Genomic DNA, 23,174 nt, shown 5'->3' on the forward strand with positions numbered 1-23,174 from the left:
GAGCAGGACAGGGCATAGCAGCCTCCTTCCCTTAGGCACGGCCTGGACATCTCACGGGGCTTTTTCTTACCTGAGGGACGAGCGAATGGCCCCAGCCTCAATGGAGGCTCATGTTGATATTGACAGAGCAGTCCCACCACCTCCTCTTCTTGGGGGGCAGCAACCTAGGCTTCTTAGGTGAACCCTCTCCATAAGTCCCTCTGCGCCTCCCCTGAGTCTGCCCTTTGGTCAGCAGGCATAGACTGTCATGACTTCTAACTGCCCTGGGGTGCAGCCAGACAGGACAGGGCTACAGCCCATCACTAGTGGAGAGATGACACTGTGATGTGGCTGGAGTGTCACAGTCACAGCCACAGCTGAGAGAGTGGCCTGTGACTAAGGTGGAGGGTCCAGGGAGAGTGGGAGTGGGTGGCTCTTCAGTGGGGCAGCTATGACTCTGCTCTAGCCCAGAGGTGAACCCCACAGAGCCAAAGAGCAGCTTTTTCAAGAGAAGAGATGATCTGCATTTTTTAAAAAAGTGATATTGCTTGATCTCAAATATCAGCAATTATTTCAAAATTTAAAAACCTTGTGTGGGCCAATATTATATCAGACAAACCACATGCATCTGACTCACACTCATCCATTAGCCTCTGATCCAGTCTCCTTAGCAAGGGGTGTTCAGGCCAAGAGCTAGCTTCTCCAGACAGACAGACAGACAGACAGACAGACAGACCAGCTGACCATTTTGGATTTTGTTTCCTTTCTTTGTCCTGCAGAAGGCTGAAGTTCCCTGCCTGTGCAATGGTTTAAAGCTTTTTGTTTAATGGTTTAGTGTGTGGGTTGGGCTCTTGGGAATTTTGTGTCCAAAATGACACTTGGAGCCGTTCCTTCTTCTTTGTCTCAGGCCTTCCTCTGAGTTCCTGCTGAGCCTCAGACCACCATGCTGCCTCCTGTTTCTCCCTGACATCTGGGTGATGGCTGCTGACTAACCTGCTCTTGTTCTAGAGGCCAAGGACATGAAAGAGCTCACCCACGGTGAGTTTTCCTTATGGGAGGGGGCCGGGGCACGCGGGATGCTGCTTCCCGAGACCCCTGCGCTGGGTGGACAGTGAACTTGGAGGACATAGAGCATTCCAGGCCCTGTGGGCTCTCTTCCTCAGGATTTTTACCTGCAGAGACCCCGTGCCACCAGCCACCACCTAGGTGAGGGGGCCGCAGGGGTCTGCTATCAGCTGTGCTTCACCTGCCCCTGCCTTCCGGGGTGCTGTGCTGCAGAGTGAGGCTGGCTCCCTTCCAGAGGGCCATGGGGTTATGCAGTGAGCAAATTTGGAGCTTTTAAAGATGTCCAAGCTGCCATTTTTGATGCAGTCCTCTTAGCAAGGGCTATTGGCAGGGCAGGAAAGAGGAAAAGTGAGGAAAAATGAAAAATGAGAAAAACTTGCTTCTGGGACCTTGAAACTATGAAACGTGCTCAACTGGTGCTTAAACTTGGAAGAAAATTTCTCAGCAAAGCTTTTTCCGGGAGATCTATTTCATTTGCTGTGAAAACACTCTGTCTTGAATATGCTGCCGGGAGAGGTGTTTCTGGCTGGTTTCGGGTTCGGTGGAAGGTATTTATTTGGTTTCTCCCTCACCCATGAGAGTGTGGGAGGCCTGAGGGTGCAGGGAGCCCCTGTGTGGCTGGCACTCTCCACCTACAGGAGCACCCCTGCTGCCACAGGAGGTTGGTGCTTTTTTTTTTAAATAAATCTGCATTTTTTTAATTGCTGTGAATGGTACTGACACAGGCTAGGGAGGAAGGGAGCACCATACCTAGTACAGAAGCCTACACATATATAGCACAGGCTGCACTTACACACTACAAGACTAATGATCCACTTTCTTTAAATGAAAACTCTTGCTGTAAACTGAAATTCCTGCCCCAAAGATGCCTAAAGGAGTGATGGTCATTGATGTCAAGAGATGTACCAGGGTCGAGATAACCTTGAGGCTGCTAGGTTCTGGGGGCTGAATGTGAAGGATGTGAGGAGCATCTACTGTGATGGGCTGTTGTGACAGGCTCTATGCGGCACCCCTCCCCCCCCCCCCCTTCTCAGACCCCTGGCAGCTCTCTAAATAAATGCACTCCTTACAGATTCAGTCCCTCTCTCTGCCTATTGGTTCTTGGTAGTGACAGGCAGCAGATGTGGCATTTCCAGCAACAGTTCCTTTGCAAATAGTGGCAGCAATGGAAAGAGGCTGAGGAGAAAGCTCTGAATACTGAGCAGGAAGGCTATCACAGGAGACCCCTGGGGCAGTCAGTAGCTCTTTCGCATCTCTGCATCCTGCCAGCGTGAGAACCTGCAGGGCCCTCAGCTGATGGAGTATCCTTTAACCTGCAGTGACTGGAATGCTCGGAATTCCCCAACAGCACTCCCGGTGACCCAACAGGTCGCAATGGTGAGAAATAAAGCTTGTGTTAAGCTGCTGAAGATGAGGGGTTGTTTATTACTGCAGCATTACTCAGCCATAGTGACCCACACACGCTGAGATGGGAGCACACACAGTCTTCAGGGACACAAAGAGCTGCCACAGGAGTTTTTGGGCAACGGTTTAGAAACGTTCCTGCCAGGAGAAGCTCAGGGAAATTTCTCTTCAGCTCAGCATGTCCTAAAGTTGTATTTTGGTTTGTTTTTGGTGTGTGAGCCCTTCTCTTCTGAGTAAATCCCTCCCCCAAGGGCTCAGCATGAAGGTTCTGACAGCTGGAATTCCTCCCTGCTCCTCGGGCTGCTGGTGCCCATGAGCTTGGGCAGCTGGGAGGCTTTTGCTCCTCCCACTTCAGGCAGGCGTGTTCAGTTCTGGTCTGGGCCTGTGACTCCAGTCGGGTTTGCCACTTTGGGAGAGAAGCTGAGGAGCTGGTTGTGAGGGCTGGGAATGTGGACGAGAAGCCGAGAGGGGGGTTGCAGCTGGGAGTCCTTACTCTGGGGGACACCTCCTTGCTGGCCTCTCCTGGCTGTGCTCATACCACTCAGACTCCTCTCAGTCTCCAGAGGCTCCTCTTCAACAAGGAAGCAAATGGGGAGGCAGTTAATCAGTTTTAAAGACAGAGTCCTGAGAGCTGAGTTGACTCTAGACATTGTGGTAAGACCGAGGCTTGCTAGCTGCTGCCCACTGCACCCCTGGATAGCGGGGAACCACTTGTGATGCAGGGTTGGTGGTTGCTCAGTAACAGCAAGAGGGTGCAGGAGAAGGGGCACCAGTCCTCAACGGTTTGGTGAATTTTTTATTTTAACTAATTTAATTGTAAGTCACCATACGCTTCTAGCGATTCTTTATTGGCGGGCGCAGTTCTAGAGCCTCCTCTTGGGTAGTGTTCAGTGGGCGGGAATGGTTTCACCAGACAGAAAAACATGTGGGAGCATGTTAACTGTCAAAGGAATCATGTCTCTGTCCAAACAACCCTGAAGAGTCTCCAGAAGGCTCTTGAGGGGTGACCTTGGTGGTGGGATCCAGATGCCCCGATGGCAGCTGTAAGCATGTGTGTGCCTGTGTGTGTGTGTGTGTGTGTGGTGGTGACGTCTGGCAAGCCTTATGTCACAGCTCTCAGCAGCTGAAACACAGTGGCACACTCAGGAGATGGGGGGCAAAGTGCACAGAGATCTAAGTGAATATTTTGTCTTAGAACCAAGAGTTTGGGGAATGGGGTGGGAATAGAGAAGAGTTTTCTTTTATACTCTCCACCCTGGTTTAAAATTTTAGTTGTGGACATGCATAACTTTTATCTAAATATATAAGTACATAAAACGATCAGATAGCCCCTTCTTTCAGATTTCCACCAAATTAATATTGGCATGGAAAAGCGCTCAGGGTATTTTGTTATGTGCAGAAAAGCCAGTCACAAAACCATGTGATTCCTTTTTTTAAAGTCACACACATGCAGTAAGGAACAGTCTTGGGGGGAATATTCTAAGTGTTGCTTGGGTAGTGGAGTTTTGGATGACTTTAATTTTTTATATTGTGTTTCCTAATTTTTGCTCAATGTATATATGTATCACTTGTGTTATGAAAATAACAATGGAACTACCACAGTAATCACAGTACGACACAATATGACTCTATTCTCCGTCTTTGGGTTGTTGTCTTTTTTTTTTTTTTTTTTTTTTTTTTTTTTTTAGCTCTAGTGCCCTGGCTCAGGAATTTGGGTTAACATCCAAATAAATATTTTTTTATAAGTTTTTTTTATAATAATAAATTTTATTTTTATATTCCCCATACAATTGCAACCCCCCCATTCTGACCCCAATCCCTCCCCTCCCACCCCCCACCCCCAAAAAGTGTCTCTGGTTCATAGTTTTTTGTTGATTTTGATTTTCGCTTTCTTATAGTTATTCATTTTCCTGGTCCCTTATTTAAGTTTTCTAGATTCCTGCTATGAGTGAGACCATCCGGTATTTTTCTTTTTCTTTCTGGCTTATTTCGCTGAGCATGATCCCTTCCAACGCCATCCATGTTGCTGCAAATTGCATGTGTTTATCTTTTTTGAATGCTGAGTAGTATTCCATGGTGTATATGTACCACATCTTCTTGATCCAGTCATCTATTTTTGGGCATTTGGGCTGTTTCCATATCTTAGCTATTGTAAATAGTGCTGCTATAAACATAGGGGTGCAGGTGCCCTTTGGAATTGATGTTTCTGTGTCCTTTGGGTAAATACCTAGGAGTGGAATTGCTGGATCCTATGGAAGCTCTATATTTAGTAGGTCAGAAATCTCCACACAGCTCTCCATAGTGGTTGGACCAGTTTGCACTCCCACCAACAGTGCAGAAGAGTTCCTTTTTCTCCACATCTTTGCCAACATTTGTTGTTGCTAGTTTTTTCATATGTGCCATTCTCACTGGTGTAAGAGGGTATCGCATGGTAGTTTTGATTTGCATTTCCCTGATTACAAGTGATGTTGAACATTTTTTCATATGCCTGTTGGCCATTTGCATTTCCTCTTCAGAGAAGTTTCTTTTTAGCTCTTCTGCCCATTTTTTGACTGGAACATCCAAATAAATATTTTAATTCTAAGTGTTTGGTGGCAATTTAGAAGACTTTGAAGTAAAACTGAATAACAGGTATGACCTTTGGAAAGGAACTCAAAAAGAAATGCAACTACCTCTGCATAGTCACCTGTGAGAGATGTGTAAAAACTGTGGATGCTGAGGAAACTGTTCTGCAATTAATCAACTGGATTGGCTTGACACTGATTTTCTGGTCTTGTTGATTGAATTATGTCCCTTCAAAATTCATATGTTGAAGCCCTAGCTTCCAGTACCTCTGAATGTAACTGTGTTTGGGGCTTGGGCCTTTACAGAGTATTGAAATTAAATTGAGTCAGTGAGGCAGGCTCCCATTCAATGTGACTGATGCCCTCTAAGCAGGAGAGATGAGGACACAAACAACACAGACAGAGATGACAATGTAAGGACACAGTGAAAAGACAGCCAAAAACAGAGACCTCAGAAGATATCATTCTTGACTGATTTCTGGACTTTCAGCTTCCAGAATTGCGAGAAAATACATTTCTGTTTCAGTCACCCAGTTTGTAGTATTTTGTTATGGCAGCACTAGTAAATTAATACACCTGGGTTTTGGGTGACTTGCCTCATTCAGGGCAAAGAGAAATTGAGGAACTATTTTTCACTGGGCCTTTCCTTGGGTCCAAAATCTGGCGGTGGGTAGAAATGTTTGCAGATTTCTAATTTTTGGCTACTTGAAATAGTTTCTGTTCAAAACTTTGGGGACAGTGACATCTAGTGGTAATTTCTTATATAAACCCTTTTCAGTGACTCAATCAGGCTGCACTCCAGCATAACCTGAGAAATTTTTTTAAACATCCGGATGCCCCGGACGAGGGATGTCAGGATCTCGGGGAATGGTGTCCAGGCATCAGCATTTTTAAGGTACCCCACATAAGTCCAAAGTTCAGTCAAGGTTGAGAACCACAGCTTTCAATTGATTCTTCTACTAAATTGTGAAAACAATTCAATGTAAAACTATGATCACAGGACAAAAGTGTCTGTTAATTTCTGTATTTATCTAGTCTCTCTCTACTTCCGAAGAAGGTGAACATATTGGGGAGGGAGGTTATGATCTGGTTTACCAGGGGTCCCGACAGCCTGGAGCAGTGCAGACAGAGTCTCATACTTGATTTTGTGAAATGAATAAGCAAAACACATATCCTGCTCTCAGCTGTACTGATTGTAAATATGATCTCCACATGATGGAAAACAGTAACCTCACTGCAGAGTTTAGAACATGTTTTTTTTTTTTTTTTGGTTCATTTCAAAGTGACTGGTGGAATATTGCAGAAAGATTTTTTGGATCCACATAACATGGAAATAGATTGCTTGGGGTTTTTACTGCCTCTGATCCTAGGGGAGGATTTTCTGAGGTTCAATTTAGCAGTAAGTTCTCTATATCTATTAAGTATTTTTGTTAAAAAGAAATGTTAAACCTATTACACTTCTCCCACCTCTCCCCCTACCCCACTGCCTTTAGGCTTGGAAGGTTCTCTATTATTTCAAAATCAATTAAGTATACTCTTAAACATTTTCTAATTATAAAATTATTTTTTTATTGGTGTATCGTATCTAGAATGATTTTTGGCATGTGATACACAGTGAGTATCTAACTTAAGATTTTTCTCAAATCCACATGCTTTGTGACCAGACCCTCCCTCTTCTTGTTCATGGTGCTTTCTTTGTCCTGAATTATTTTATACACTGATATGAAAAATGGAAGGTTGAGACTTTCCTGCAGAGTGAGTGGGAGATAATTCTGCATCAACAAACTTTCAAAGGCAGTCTCTGGGGACCTGCTTCTTGACCTTCAGATATCCTGTAAAATAGGAGAGAAAGACAAGAACAAGACTTGAAGGGATTTCTTTGTAAAGAGTTGTTGCTGTGCTCTGGGCCCCCAACATCCCTTTTCTGGGGAGGATTTGGGCATGCTTTCTTCTAACCGCAGGCTGGGGACCACTCGAAGAACTTTGACAAGTGTTTTCCATGACTACACAGAAGATCAGGGCCGACTCCAGCAGAGAGTGGATGCTCTCTGTGAACCTAGCGGCCAGGGAAGGAGTCTGGCTGCTTTGGGCAGAGCCAGGAGAATGTGGCTGCGTGTGCTCTGACACTCACAGCTGAAGGTTGTAGGGCTCAGGAGTGTGTGTCTCTAGCACCAGATGGGGGGGCTGGGCAGGGAAGTGGATGTGGGATTACTGTGGTTTAAAACACATTAACACATTCTTCTATACTTCTTCTTTCAAGAAGTGATGCTTAATTCCCCTCACATTAACAAATTCTTCTATACCTCTTCTTTCAAGAGGTGATGCTTAATTCCCCTCTGCTTGGATGTGGGCTCGGTGTAGTGATTTATTTCTAATGAACATAGAATATAGTGGACGTAAACATTCCTTCAAGGCTAGGTCATAAAGGACATTAAGACTTTCTCCTTGCTCTCTCTCAGATCACCCATCTGGGGGAAACCAGCAGCCTGCTGTGAGGGCACTCAGGTAGCCGAAGAGTTGGGCTGTCAGATAAAATACAGGATGCTCAGCTAGGTTAGAATTTTAGAGAAACAATGAATACTTTTCAAGTATAAGCATATCTCAAATATTCTTAAGTATAAGTCTGTTCCAAATGCTGACTGGGTGTCTTAATTTTGGAGTTGAGACTATATTTGGGATGTATAGTGATTTAGGATTGTCTCTGACCCATAAATGGGTAACACCTGCAACAATTACACAAAAACTGGTGGAATTTTCATCTGAGGAAGGGATACCTTCTAAGTAAAATTTGAAGGGATAATGGGAGACGGTAAATGATGCTGCTGTAGTCGAGACATCACTATCATTTAGGCATTTTGCTTATTCAATGTACCGTTGCACGAGGACCGATTTGAGATTTATCCTGATATTCAGGCCCCCTCTTAAAATGCTTCATGTGTAATCTGTGTTTTTAAAACTTTATTGTTGGTTGCAAATAACAGAACCATCTTCAAACTAGCTTAAAGAGAAAAGAGAATTTACAGTAAGACACAGAGTTGACTATAATAGACATCAAACATTTTAAAAATAAATGAAGAAGTTGATTTTGGGATAGACATATAATGTGAGCCCAATACAGTCAATAGGCCTTTCTCCTGACCGCAGAGATGGGGCTAAGAAAGCACACAGGATTTCCGTTAGCTCAATTAGGTGAAGTCAGACCTATGTTCGCTCAGTAGTTGGGGGAAAAGAAACTGTTTTTCTGGTCAGCAAATATGACTGTGAGGCCTGGAGCTTCTGCAGCACTTTGATACCTTCAACAAAACCAGATTTGGGGTGATGCTGACACAGGGACAGGAAAATTAATGAAAGAAATGCAGGGGAAAAAAAGGATGAGAGCCCTGATCAAATCACTCCTGAAGTCCTAACTACTTCTAAACTTTCTGTTATTGTAGTGTTTTTTTTTTTTTAAAGATTTATTTTATTTATGCAAGAGCTGGGGTACAGGCCAGATATGCAGGAGGTTGAGAGGATTCACCAGAGACATAGTGGGGAACAGAACAGGCAGACTGATGAAATACACTGCTGAGGGGAGCAGTGGGTGAGACAAGAGAGGTCTGCTCACCATGTGAGTTGCTCCGAGGCCGGCTGGTATAGAACCGGCACTGCAGAGGCTGCGGACAGCTTCACAGAGCTGTGCTCAACTGCCTGCGCCACTAGGGAGGCCCTACAGTAGTGTTTTTTAACTAGGGGGTAATTTTTTAAACTGCAAGGACATTTGACAGTATCTGGAGAGATTTGGTCTCTCATGGACATTGGTAGTTAGAGACCATGGATGTTGCTAAACATTCTACAGTACATAGGGCTGCCCCTTCTCCCTACAACTAAGAATTGTCTGGCCCCAAGTATCTATAGTGTTGAGATTGAAAAACTCTGACCTAGAGATTTCATTAGATTCAAGACTATCCTTTGGGAGGCAAGGACAGTTTGTAGGTGGTACTAGGTAGTTCTTATTCCATATCATCAGGTGTGTCCTCTGAACTTCTGTATCTGTAATTGTTCCCACTCTGTTGCTCATCCCTCTTCAATTGGTGAACCCCACTCCTAGTTCCCCAAGACTAGGGAGCTTCCTTCCCTTGTGCTCTCCCTACACCCAATATCCTTTCAATTATGGCATTAATTGGGTCATTGGGGGCTTATTGGTTTTTGTTTGTTCCCCACTGGGCCAGGGGAAGCACCATGAAGGTGGGGACTCTGTCAGTACCCTGGGACATGGTGGTGTTACAGGGCAGGGAGAGGGGCAGCCCAAACCCCGCAAACCTACCTATTCTATATAGGGTTCTGCCATTAGCTGCATTAACACAAAACATGAGACTTTAATGGGAAGGAACTTTAATACAATTTGGAAACAATACAGGAAAGGCAAAGAATGTAATTTCTAAATCAAGCACCCAAAGTTACCCGTCCCCTTGTGGGTAAAACTCCATCCAAATGGGATTGGCCCAGAGCAACGCCCCAAAGCCTACCACAAGTCTAAAGCATCTTCCAGTGGGCACCCACAGCAAAGGGTCAGAAACAAGCAGACAAGCCCGGAAGGAAAAGAGCAAAATCAACATCAAGATAAAAGCCTCCATTGTCACTTCCCCACGGGTCTCACCCACATCTGTGTCACCCAGTCCATGACCAAAAGGCAAGCGCAGTTTCTTCATGTGTCTCTCGGCCCCATGTGCCTTCTCCAGGGCTCCTTCTGGCTCCATCCTTCTTCCTTCCTTCCTCAGTCTCCTCTGCAGCTTCTTCTCTTCCTGCTCAGCTCCACCCTCCCTTGGGTCGGGCAGGGAACCTGGACAGATTTCGAAACCTCCCACTTTCCTGGGGGCCACCCTGTTACGGTGGGTCTTGGTACAAACTTGGTAAATGAGTAAGTAAATAATAAATAAGAAAATGAATAATAACCCATCTCAGTTATTTGAGCCAACTTGAAGTAATGTTTTTTTCTACCTGGGCAGGAGCTGAATCCACACAGCTGTATTTTCCAAGTTCATCCCTTTTTACCTTTCACCAGTAAAATTATCCATTATTTATACAATGAAATATTACTCGGCCTTGAAATAAGAAGGTAATCTTGCCATAAACCACAATATAGATGGAGCCCGGAGATATTATGCTAAGTGAAATAAACTAGTCACAAAAGCTGATGCTATGTGACCCTCTTATATGAGGTATCTCAAGTCCTCAGTCTTAGGAACATGAAGTAGAATGAGCCTGTAGGGGTGCAGGGAGAGGAAAGGGGACTGCAGAGGTTGTCTTGCCAAATGAAAAACTTGCAGAGTTCTAGAACAGCAATGTGTGTGTACACTTGTCACTAGCCACTTAGAATGGTTAAGATGATAAATTTTGTATTATATGTTTTTTACCACTATAAAAATAGAGCAATTGATGAAAATTTAAAAATTGTCCGTATGGGCTCTGCTTTGACTTAGGTGGATCAGGCGGCTTCTCTTACTATTTTTGTGCTAATTCATGAAGACTTTACCTGCTTGTTTCAGAGGGTAACCTTGTTATCAGATTCTGGGGCACCCCGTGGAGTCCCCCTTACTGTCAGAGCTTCCAGCACAGCATGGTGCTAGACTGGCCTGGCCACGGGCACACACTTCTGTCTGCCACCCGCCTCGCTGAGGGGGGAGGGGGAGATGCCCAGAGACTTGATCATAACCTGGTCCAGTGTTCTGGCCCACCCGCGGCAGGCAGACACGGAAACCGCAGGGGCCGAGTCCCACGTGGTGATGTAAATAATCCAAGTGGGCTTTTGTGCATTCTTCTGCTTTTAAATTATTCTTCTCAGCTTTTGTCCCTGCTTCTTAACAAGGGCTGTGGAGCTCAGTGCATCCAGTGCACTGGCCATCCGAGCCACAGGCAAACGGCCGTCTGCAGCTCGGTGAGGGGCCTTCACACTTGGTTTGTCACCCTGCCTGTCTTCTCCTGCTCCCCAAGAGTCTGCCTTTCACCTGTGTCTGCCAGCCAGTTAGCACCTCCACTGAACAGGAGACCTGGAGCAGAAGGGGACCCTGCTCCTCACTCCATCTAAGAAATCAGGCTGGAGAACAAAAGAGGGCAGGGGCCCTCCCCTCCCTCTGTCCCCCTCTTCCCCCTCCCTCCTTCTCCGTGCAGGAGTCTGCCCTTTTCTGCAGAACCATTTCTGAACTGACTGAGGAACATCCAGGAGGAATAATGACTCTGCCTCTCCCCTGACGTCTCCGCCCTGACCCTCTGTTGGGTATGTTATTTTTGTCAGCAATACTTAAGGTCACATCCCCACTCTTTCCCCTTACGTCTAATTTCATATTATTCTCATAACAGAAAAATTAGCCCTAAAGAGCTGATTATAAGCTTGGAGAAAAAAGGGCAAAATAATAATCAGAGCAGGAAGAATAATTAGGAAATAGAGAAAAGGGAACAGGAGCAAAAGAGACATCCACCATAAAAATGTGCCACCCAGGAATTGTCCGAGCTCAGCCTGGTTTTGCCCACAGAGCCTGAGAGAAAGAAGGAGCTAGCCCTGGGGACTGAGGCAGGGGAGGGAGAGCAGGAGAGGGATGTGAATTCACGCTGATGCCTGCTCTGGGCAGCTGGCTGCTTGTTCCACTCTGATCGCTAGAAAGCCTCACACCACATGAAATCCACATCGGCATATTTGTCTGGGAGGACGAAGGGCTAACTCTTACCCATTGGCTGTCATCCCCACTGCTGGAACAGTGGTTTTTTGGAGGTGGCCTCGCCTTCTGGGTTATCCAGGCATGACACTGAGTAGGTGTGTCACCAAGAGGGAAAAAAGACCAGTGTGGGCCTGACTTAGGCGATGAAGCAACCAGTCTGGGTGCACGAGGCAGGCGAGGCTGAGAGAATGTGAAGAGGCACGTGAGAGCTGGCTGCTACCGCTGCTGTTTCACTGGGCATACAAAAATAGCAACCTGTCACCCAGTTACTACAAGCCAGACACAGTCAAAGGGTTTTAGACAGAGAGTCTCATCTCATCCTCCAGTAACCTTTGGGGGAAGTGCTGTTGCTATTCCCTTTTTAGAGATTAGGAAACTGAGGTTCAGAAAGGTTGAACTACCCCATGGCCCAGGTAAAATCTGGCTTATGCAGGATCCGCACTCAGGCTGTCTGGATAGGTCCAAATCATTGACCTTCTTTATAACCAGTGCACACCACTCACTTGGGCTTGCCCACAGGCCATCTGGCTTCAGGTCGGTTTGCTTGAGCAGCTCTGTTGGCCTTTCTAGTTAGCCTTCTGTGGTGTCAGCTGCATTTTAAGTCAGCCAAACAATCCCCAGAGCCATATGCTTCCCTGCCCATGTCCAGGGGGACAGATTTCGAAAGAGAGGTTAGCCCCCAACTTCCCACCATTCCAAGTCATCAGCTGACTGGCCCAGCCCATGTGGCCTGCTTACTCATGCGCTGTGGTCGAGGGAGTGAGGTGGTCAGTGGGCTTAAGGCAAGGTCTGTCCTGGAGCTGCGTGGGACCTACTTCCCCTAAGCAATGGTGACTGAAGAGCAGTGGTGACTGACAATCTGGGCTCAGGTAGGAAGGAGGGGTGATTGGGAGTAGATGCTGGGTAAAGGTGCCATTTGGACATCAGGACATTCTGTCTTCAAAGTTTTGATTTTGAGCAAACCACATAAGAATAGAACGAAGAACTGAGGGGAATGTTGAAGAGATCATGTTCTTGCTCAAACACCTTCCTGAGACTCCTGTTGTACATTCTGCTTAGAAACTCCTAAGCTTGGGCCCTTGGGTTCCTGCTAAATCTAGAAACAATTCTCTCACCTCTGCTACTTAGTCTCTTAAATAAATTCCTCTTTGTCTCAGTTTACCAGATGAGGTTTTCACCCACAATCCTGCCTCACCAATGTTGGGACTTCGGAGGATATCAATACAGTCTACCCAACTTCCCCATGGGGGTCTAGAACACCCAGAAATATGGCTAAGGGTACAAATGCAGTCTGGGACATTCTCTTTATTGCTGATAAAGGAAAAGTTGGAGATGTAGCTTAGAGTGAGTCACATGGGGCTGCAAACTGAATCCCAGAATTAGACAGATGTAGCAACAAGGCACAGATGGCGTTGTATTGGCTAAGAGACCTGGCCCAGGGAGGGCAGCAGAGACCGTGTGCTCACTGAAGCCAGCCCATCCCAGGAGAAGGGAGGGAGGAACAAGCCAAGTTGGTCTCAGTTTTTCTTTCTAGATTTACCAACCAAGTAAGTCACTTTTCCTCCTCTAAGATGGGATGAGTTAAAGGGAATGAGGAGAGATCATGAATGTGTTTATTGACAATCCCACCTCAAGAAAACCTCTGGTAAAGAAGGGGTATTGTCTCCTAAAAGATGTAGAATCTCTGTAATTCCTATATATCCATCCACCCCCAGCCCCACTCACCATCATTTACCCATCACTCCCTTACCTACCCCCACCCATCTCTCTGTCTTTCAATCTGACCACCCATCCACCCACTCATCCACCCCCATCCACCCTCCAGCCACTCACAATCCATTTATCTATATCTATCTGCCTATTTATCTGTTTCACAATATGCTTACTATATATCCTGTTTGTTTTTTCCTGTCTAATAATACATCATGAATATTTCGTTAAATCACCAAATTCAATATTAGCACATGGTATTCTATTGTTTCAATTATCACAATTTCTTAAATAATTTCTGATTTTTTAATATCCAGGGATATTAGTGCCATTAGTGCCATCCATCTTTGCCCACATTCTTGATGATTTCCTTAGAAAATATTCATAGAGGTGAGCTTGTTAGTGTTGGACATGATTATAAAATCAAAAGGAATGTATATTTTAAAGTTTTTTAATGTATTTCCTGAGTTTCTTTGCAAAAGCATAGAGTAAATTGTATTTTTCCCAGTAGCATGTAAGAAAGACTGCCTATTTTAAGTCTTATCTGATGTTAAAAGCTTATTGTTTTAATTTGTACTTCTTAATTAATCAAGTTGGATATTACTTAATATTTATCATTCATTATCCTGCTTTGGTCACTTTTACTTACTTTTTAGTATGTTAATGATGTCAACCTATTGCTTGTCAAATACGTTACAATTTTTCACCTACTTGTAGTGTTTAATTTTACTGAATGTCTTTGAACTATAGAATTTTAGAAAACTTGTATATAGTCACATCTATCAATTTTATTCTGCAAGGTTTCTTACCTTTGACATCATGTCTGTAGACTTTCTTTTTTGAATAAAAAGATGTTGGATCTCTAGGAGGCTCTAAATATGGGGGCAATGTGATTTTTCTAAGTACTTTATACATCTTCTCATCACATAATTTCCCTTCTAAAGCTTTCACAAACATTTTAATTTTCCCTGGGCTGTGTAAATGAACCCTTGAAATCTTAAGTGAGCACTGACTATATAAACACTATTTGCACAATTCTCTCGCTTCTGTTTCCCTGATTTAAAGTTGATCATCCACTGAGATTGTGATAAGAAGTTTAAACATTCTCCAGTGAGGTATTAACTCAAGCATCCTATACAGAGGCAGCTAATAAATTCATTTGCTCAACTACATAAAGCAACAGATTCCACGATCGCTGCTCAGGGAAGAACTATGTGGCCAGATCCTGAGCTAAACATCACTGGGCCTGTGTGGGCGATTTTCTCCTTTTCCTAACAATTATCAGCACTAACCACAGAGAGATAGTGGGAACCAGACAGTGGAAAGAGGACAATGGACACTTTGCTGAAGCTCATGGTTTCACAGAACTACAGCTATTAACTCTAGTGATCCTGTAAATTAGCTACTACCTTGTCACTGAGGCCTTCGAACCTGGTGCTATGAAATATTCTTGGAATGTTGTCAGTTGTCCTTTAGTTTCTTTTATGTCCAGAAGTTTCGGAGATGAATAATGCATCCAGAATATCCTGTCTGGGTGTTTCTGCCCTTCTTGTTCAGTCCATGAGATGTTTCCTAAAGGCAGAGGGTGTGGTTCCAAAAGAGGCCAGGAATGCGTCTTCTCTTTTGGGGGGGTCTCCAAATTGCCAGTACAGAAAGCTACTGTGGGTGGTCTGCTTTTATATAAACCTTCCTCACAAGTTTCCTTGGAGGAAGTTCACATTTATTTGTATATTTATTTTAAAAGTAGTCACACTATTTCCAGGTCTTGATAGAATGCACTTTCTATCTTGCATAAAAGACCTTTCTGTGGAGCTCCCCTCTGTGGCTCAGGGGAGTCTAGACTTTTTTTCTTAATTGCTTAATAAAAAGCACAGCCTCATTGATAAGTGAATTAGAGTCAGAGACATGAGGACTGGAAAGGAGTCTTCAGGAGTATCTGGGGCAGCCCTAGGGGAGCAGATTGGCTGACATGTACAAGAACTATGAGGGTCCAAGTCCAGATAGAGGCTGGAGTAAAGCCTGGGTGTTGGGGAGGTGATGCTAGGTATAATCTGTAATGGGGTATGTGTGTTGGGTGAGTGTAGAGTGGTAGATTTTTAGAGTAGTTAGTGTATTCGGTTCCTGTTGCTGTTACAACGAATGACCATACACTTAATGGCTTAAAACAACACACATTTATTCTCTGGCAGTGATGCAGTTTATCAAGGTGCTGGCAGGGCTGTGTTTCTTTTGGAGACTGTAGGGGAGAATGGGTTCCGGAGGCTTTCTGCATTCATTGGCTTGTAGTCCCTTCCATTTTCAAAGCTGTTGAGTAGCATCTCCACCTCACTCTGGTTCTCTGGCGTCTGCTCCTGTGGTCATACCTTCTCTTACTTTGCTGCTCCAGCTTCCGTCTTATAAAGACTCTTGTGGCTACACCTTTACCTTCCTCCTGAGCCCTGGAATAACCCAGATCCCTAGTCACATTTGCAAAGTCCCCTTTTGTCATTTAAGGTTACATATAGCAGGGTATGGGGAGTAAGATATAAACATCTATGGGGAATATTATTCTGTCTTCCATATTCAGTATGACAGAGTTGCTTCACCTTTCATTTTACTGCAGAGATCCTCAGGGAGAAAAGAGGATACTGATAGTGATGATGACATTAATGGTTTATTTCACTTTATGTTATTATTATTATTTTTTAATTTTTAATTTTTATTTTTTTAATAGAGGCATGTTTTATTTATTTATTTGTTTGTTTGTTTGTTTTGTTATACATGCACTGGGTACAGTCAGAAGCGCGGGAGGGTGAGAGAATTCACCAGAGCCAGAGTGGGGAGCAGAGCAGGCAGAAGGACCGAGGTACACTGCTGAGGGGAGCAGCGGGCGGCAGGAGAGGTCTGCGCGCCATGTGGGACCCTCCTCCGGTGGCCGGGGAGCAGCCGGGGATCAAACTGGCGCCGCAGAGGTTGCGGGCAGCTTCGCAACCCAGCGCTCAACCGCTGCGCCACCGGCGAGGCCCAATTTCACTTTATGTTAGATGGTGATGTACCATTTACAAAGCACTTATGACATTTCAATTTCACTAAAGTGTAGTTGAAACTGGAACTTTGAGTCAATAACTGATTTCCACTTAATAGCTAGATGACCTTCAGACAACTTACTTAACCTGCCGAGGCTCAGTATGCCCATCTATAAATTGGAAGAACATTATGATTAATGGGAGGAAATAGCTAGATTCTGGGAAAATTGAGAATCTTGGAGTGTTTTATGTGAGAATTTAATTTGGAGAGGTGCTTTTCAACTTTTGCAGTTCAGGATGAATTTATGAACTTATCCAGAAAGTTTGTGTTTTCTTTTTCACTCTATAATTATGTTGGTTCATATTGTCTGCGAAACAGACACCAAGATGGGATTAGACATTCATGGGCATTTTTGGGGAAAATGCTTGTGGCGGGCATCAGGAAAAGGGGTGGAGGAGCTTGGCAATCCATTAGGTACTTATGCAGCTGACTACCAAACTGTTTTTCCAAAGTGGCTCTACCATTTTCGTATTCCTGCTGAAATATATGAAATTTCAGGTGATTTCATGTCCTTGCTAGTACCTAGGATTGCCAGATTATGTGGAAGGGGAGTATTGGAAAGAGTATGTAGTATGTGCATTTTGGCTATAGTTGCTTGTCCCTAATGAATGATGACGTTGTGAGTACATTTTTACGTCCTTATTTGCTTTTCAAGTGTCTTCTTTGATCTGTTTTCCTTTTAATTCTAGCCATTTTTGTTTCGTGTGTTTGATGTTCTGTTGTTAGGTACATATATATGTAGGGTGGTTATGTCTTCTCTAGAAAATGGGCTGCTTGTTACATTTTATTTCTCTTTATCCTTGGTAGATATCCCTGTTCTGAAATCAACTTTTTCTGATATTTTAGCCACTCCGGCTTTTTAAAAAAGGAATAATTCCATGATATATTTTTTTCTATCACTTAAACTTTAGTCCTTAGTAAAATTATATTTAATTTTTTTCTTGCATTATAGCTTATAGTTTAGGTCTTTAAAAAAAATCCCACTTTGACATGTTTGTATTTTATATGATTTGTTTAATGTTTACCATTTTAAAAATTTGTTTTCATTTGTTTCCTTTGGATTTTGTTCACTTTATCTTCCTAACGTTATAATTGTCATATGTATTATATTTATATACATTGAAAACCACCCAATAATGCTATTATTTTTGGTAGTAAACTGTCATAAGGAAAATACCTATTTTATTTATCTACCTAATTACTATTTCTGCTGCTTTTCCTTAATTTGTGTAGTTTTAAGTTTTTTCTTATACCACTTTCAGATGATTGTTCTTTTCTTTCAATACTTAAAGATTTTGTTCATTATTTTCTGGGCTCCACTATTTCTGGGGAGAAATCTGGAATCATTTATCCTTAAATGTGATCTGTTGATTTTTCTCTGGCTACTTTCAAAACAATTTCTTTGTTTTATTTTTTTAACTCTTTAATTATGTTGTGTTGACTATTTTTCTGAGTTTATCCAGTTTGGAATTCATCTAAATTTCTTGATTTTGTAAATTTAGATCTTTCACTAAATTTGGAAAACTTTCAGCCATTATTTATTCAATTTTTTTTTCTGGGACTTCATTTTGGTACTGGGGCATCTGTTGGTTGACTTTTTCCTTGAGAATTGGCCAGATTTTGCTGTTTTTATCATGTTGAGAAATTTTGGATTGCATCCTGGATATTTTGAATATTATGTGACATGACTCTAAGTCGTATTCGAGCCTTCTGGAAAATGTTGATACTTTTGTTTGTTTTAGCAAACAGTCAGCCCCCTTAGGTTCAGACTGGGAGTTCTGGCCCACAGTCTCTGGACTGTGACTCTAATATCAGTTTAGTTTTCAACACTTTTGCTGTGTTATTTGGGTCTTCCCAGCACATGTGCCACTTAGGGATTAGTATGGGTCTTGGCCAGACCTCAAAACCTTTGGTATGTTTTTTTGGGTTTGTTCCACACACATGCAGCTCAGACTTGTATTGGTTCAGATGTAGAATCAAGGGATCCATTTCCCCAGCCCTCTGTTCTTTGTGATTGTCCCACACTCTTCAGCTTCTAGGACCTTCTCTTCCTTGTTTTTTTGTCCAGAAAGAAGGGTTTCTCTGAGTTAACTCATTCCTTCTAATCTCATGAAGTTCTGCACATCTGAGGCTGCCAAAGTCTCTAAGTAGTGAGAGAAAAGAGACAGAGAGAAAAATAACAGGGATTCTCTCCACCTCCTATGGAACACAGGAATCCCTTTTTTTCCCCCTAGCCTGAGAGACTAATTTTCTCTTGGGCTTTTAGGTGGTTGTGCGGTATAGTTCAAAAACTGGGGCTGGCCCCAAGATCAGGCTTGGAAGGGAGGGGGATGATGGTTATTTCTCTCACTCTCAGGCTCAGAGGTATCTTTTTTACTTAGTCCTCTGGCCAGGAAATGGAAGTTTCTCTTAGAGATTTGCTATTCATGCTTTACAGTTCTATAACTTGAACCCCATTCTGTCAACACTGGAAGATAAATTTGTCAAGGTCAAAGATAAATCTCTTATGTCAAGGAGATTTTTCCCTATGTTTTCTTATTTAAAAAATTCCAGGAAACTCATTGCTGCACCAGATGTTCACATTTTTGCTTTTCTCTCCAATCTATTTACTACTGTTTACATTTCAGTTTTTAAGTGGTTGCTTTTTGTGTTCTGTGCAGAATTTTACATTGTAATTAGTAGGAGAGATAGATGCATTTCCTCCATCTGGACTGACAATGGAAGCCACCACACTGTTTTGAACCAACGACCTACCCAGTCTGCTTTTTTCTCTCTCTTTAATTCAAGTAGAAAGGGACTTCTCCCTCAAAGGTGATAGTTTCTGTTATCCCAGCTCTACTGAGATCTAACTGAGATAAAGCATTATGTAAGTTTAAGGTGTACAGTGTGATGGCTTCTTTCTTTTAAAAAAGATTTTATTTATTTATTTTTGCAGAGGTGCAGGGAGTGAGAGGATTTACCAGAGACAATAGGGAGAGTAGAACAGGCATATTTATTGAAACATACTGCTAAGGGGAGCAGTGGGCAAGATAGGAGAGGTCTGCTGCACCATACGTGAGTTAGCAACCTGGTTGGGGATCTAACTTAAGCCATCGAAATGATAGTGCTGAGACTTAATCTCTAAGTCACTTCTATTTTGCAAAATGATTTCTATAGTAGGGTTAGTTAACACATCCATTAATTCACATTTCTTAATTTGGGTGAGAACATTTACGATTCACTCTCTTAACAATTCTTATATGTGTATGTGTATGTATCTGCTTGCATGTATGTCTGTGTATATAACACATCTTCTTTATCTGGTTGTTTCCATCTCTTGGCTATTGTGAATAATGATGAACATGGCAGTGACTATATCTCTTTGCAATCCTGATTTCATTTCCTTTGGATATATACTTAAAAGTGTGACTTTGGATTATATGGTAATTCTAATTGTAATTTTTTTGAAGGTTGTCCACAAGGTTTTCCATAGTGGCAGCATCTATTTACATTCCCACCAAAAGTACACCAAAGTTCCCTTTCACCACACTCTAGCTAACATGTATTACTGCTTGACTTTCTGATAATAGCCATTATTATTGTAATAATAAGTGTTGTAATGATTGTAATAGTAATATTGCATTGTGGTATCAATTTGAGTTCCCCTGATGATTAATAATGTTGAGCTTCTTTTCATGTATTTATTGACTATTTGTATGTCTCCTTTGGAAAATATCTATTCAGCTCCTCTGCCCAGTTTTTAAATTGTATTGTAAATATTTTCTCCCATTCATTTTTAGTTTTTTTTTTTTTTGAAGTTTTTTTTTTTTTTTTTTTTAAGATTTATTTATTTATTTATACAAGCACTGGGTACAGTCAGAAGCGCGGGAGAGTGAGAGAATTCACCAGAGCCAGAGCAGGGAGCAGAGCAGGCAGAAGGACCAAAGTACACTGCTGAGGGGATCAGCGGCAGGCAGGAGAGGTCTGCGCGCCATATGGAACCCTTGCCTGTGGCCAGGGATCTAACCAGCGCTGCAGAGGCTGCAGGCAGCCTAGCAGCCCAGCGCTCAACCGCCGCGCCACCAGGGAAGGCCCTGCAGAAGTTTTTTGAGTTTGATGTAGTCCCACTTACTTATTTTTACTTTTATTGCTTGTGCTTTTAGTGTTATAGCCAAAAACTCATTGCCAAGGAGATTTTTAAAAAAGATATATATAAATACATATAAGAGCTAGGGTACAGGCCAGAGGTGTGGGGGGTGAGAGGATTCACCAGAGACAGAGTGGAAAGCAGAACAGGCAGACTGATGGAAACACACTGCTGAGGGGAGCAGCGGGTGAGACAGGAGAGGTCTGCTTCTCCATGTGGGTTGCTCTCTGGCTGGCCGGGGATCTAACTCGTGCTGCAGAGGCTGTGGATTGCTTCATAGTGCAGTGCTTAACCCCTTGCACCACCAGGGAGGCCCGCAAAAGAGATTTTTATATAGTTTTTTTTCTAGGAGTTTTATGTAGTTTTAGGTTTGTTGCTTAAGTCTATAACCCACTTCGAGTGAATACTTGTGAATCATGTGAGGTAAGAGTCCAGTTTCAATTCTTCCACATGTGGTTACCTAGTTTTCCCAGTACCATTTACAGAAAAAACTATCCCACTGAATATTCTTGGCTCCCTTGTCAAAGATTAGTTCAATGTATATGTGAGGGTTTATTTCTAAGTCTTTGATTCTGTTTCATTTATCTAAGAGTCTATTTTTATTTCCAGTGCCCTACTGTTTTGATTATGATAGCTTTGGAATATAGCTTGATATCAGGATGTGCTATGCCTATATCTCTGTTCTTTTTCAAAATTGCTTTGTCTACCAGGGGTCTGTTGTGGTTATACATGAGTTTTTGGAACATTATTTCTGTGAAAAATGCAACTGGAATTTTGATAGGGATTACATTAAGTCTCTAGGTGACATTGAGTAGTAGAAGCATTTTAACAATATTAATTCTTTCAATCCATGAATACAAAATACCTTTACATTTACTTGTGTCTTCTTTAATTTCTTGCACCAAAGTATTATAGTTTTCAGTGTATGGATCTTTCATCTCCTTGCTTAAATTTATTCATAATATTTTATTGTTTATGAACTACTGTATTTTTTTTATTGAGGTAACATTGGTTTACAAGACTATATATGGGTCTCGGAAATAGATCTACATCTCCCCAGTACATGTCACCACATCACACCCACCATCAAAGCACCCACTGGCCTTCACAATAGACCACTGGTACTCTCCCCACCCCTGCTATATCTCCCTTTTCAGTAGCCTCAATTTTGAAGTCATATTTCCAAGGGTGAATAATGTATTTAAAAAATTTCTATTTCAAATATTTTGCTATTAGTGTGTAAGACCACAAGTGATTTCTGTATATTGATTTTGTATCCTGCAACTTTACTGAATTTGTTTACTAGTTCTAATAACTTTATGGTCGAGCCTTTAGAATTTTCTCTATATTAAATCACATCCTCTGCAAATATAATTTTACTTCTTCCTTTTCAGTTTGGATTGCCTCTTATTTCTTTTTTTGCCTAGCCTAATTGTCTAGGACTTCCAGTACTATGTTGAATAGGAATGATTATAGTATACACTCTTGTCTTATTCCTGATTTTAGAGGAAAAGCTTTCAAGCTTGCACCATTGAGTCTGTTAGCTGTGGGCTTGTTGTATACGACCTTTACTATGTTGAGGTACCTTCCTTCTATATCCAAGTTGTTGAGAGTTTTTATCATGAAAAGATGCTGTATTTTGCCAATTTTTTTTCTGCATCTATCGAGATGATCATATCGCTTTTTTTAAAGATTTATTTATTTATTTATTTATTTATTTATTTATTTATTCACTCACTGGGTACAGTCAGAAGTGCGGGAGGGTGAGAGAATTCACCAGAGCCAGAGCCAGAGTGGGGAACAGAACAGGCAGACTCATGAAATACACTGCTGAGGGGAGCAGCGGGCACAGCAAGAGAGGTCTGCGCACCATGTGGGGCCCTTGCTGGTGGCCGGGGAGTGAACTGGTGCTGCAGAGGCTGCGGGCAGCTTCGCAGCCCAGTGCTCAACCACTGTGCCACTGGGGAGGCCCAATCATATCACTTTTATTTTTTATTCTATAAATTTATTTATTTGTGTAGGTTGAAGCATCTTGCATTCCAGGATTAAATCTCACTTGGCCATATTGTAAGGTACATTTAATTTGCTTTTGAATTCACTTTGCTAATATTTTACTGAGAATTGTTGCACCTATAGTCATCAGGGATATTGGATATGAAAAAGGTGGTTTTTTTTTTTTTTTTTTTCTTTTTGGTAGTGCCCTATTCTGACTTTGGTGTCAGGGTAATACTGGTCTCAGAAAATGAGCTGAGGAATGTTCCCTCCACTTTTTGGAAAAAAAAGAAGTTTGAGAAATATTGACATTAGTTCTTCTTTAAGTGTTTGTTAGATAACACCAGGGAAATTCTCTGGCCTTCGGTTTTCCTTGTTGAGGAATTCTTGATTCGGACTCAATCTTTTTACTTGCTATTGGCCTGTAAAGATTTTATGTTTCTTCATGATTCAGTCTTGGTAGTTTCTTTTAGTTTGTCCGAATTGTTGGTGTGAAATTGTTTATAGTAGTAGCTTAAGATCTTTCGTATATTTTTTAAAAAGATTTATTTCATATTTTTTTTAAAGATTTATTTA

At 42.4% G+C, this 23,174-nt stretch overlaps 1 long non-coding RNA gene across 3 annotated transcripts in view; it reads left to right on the forward strand.

Annotated features, from left to right (window-relative positions):
• Window positions 1-406: 406 nt before the first annotated feature.
• LOC119259844 (uncharacterized) overlaps window positions 407-23,174 on the forward strand; it is a 102,729-nt gene continuing 79,961 nt past the window's right edge. For 2 of the 3 annotated variants that reach the window (XR_005128584.2, XR_008554339.1), the window contains exons 1-2: window positions 407-517; window positions 887-1,017. This is a non-coding gene — a long non-coding RNA (uncharacterized LOC119259844). The remainder of the gene's footprint in view (window positions 518-886; window positions 1,018-23,174) is intronic. The other variant, XR_008554338.1, reaches the window with a different exon arrangement.

The sequence above is a fragment of the Talpa occidentalis genome, unplaced genomic scaffold, assembly GCF_014898055.3.
Source record: "Talpa occidentalis isolate TD23 unplaced genomic scaffold, MPIMG_talOcc4v2.1 talOcc4.5, whole genome shotgun sequence".
Lineage (NCBI taxonomy): Eukaryota > Metazoa > Chordata > Mammalia > Eulipotyphla > Talpidae > Talpa > Talpa occidentalis.